We start from the raw sequence: 382 nt of genomic DNA, 5'->3' as shown, positions 1-382 counted from the left end.
GTGGCCCATGCGCAGAAGTCGGTTTTCGGTCTAGGCAAGTCTATTTTGAAGAAGTGGCGTTAGAAGAAGTAGGGGGTGTTGGTTGGTCGGGTGACGGGAGATGCGTGCTGGCCAGCCGCGGGATACGCAGCACGGGGGAGGCGTGTTATTCATGCACGAGTTGAGTGAGCCATTGTGCAGTGGTTAGTGCTAGTCGCGTCCGCAAATCGCGCTCGGGTGACAAAAGTACCTACTCGAAGCATAAAGTTACCTGTATTTTTCCAACCAGCTGCAAATCCTACAGGTATTTTTGTCATCAACTTAAGAATTGTAATTCTTTTGTGTTGGTGGCTTTATTATTATAAAATGAAACATTTTTTTAGGTGCCCTGTTTGAGATGGCT

The sequence above is a fragment of the Myotis brandtii genome, unplaced genomic scaffold (genome assembly GCF_000412655.1).
Source record: "Myotis brandtii unplaced genomic scaffold, ASM41265v1 scaffold355, whole genome shotgun sequence".
Lineage (NCBI taxonomy): Eukaryota > Metazoa > Chordata > Mammalia > Chiroptera > Vespertilionidae > Myotis > Myotis brandtii.
Note: the sequence above shows the minus strand (reverse complement) of the source record.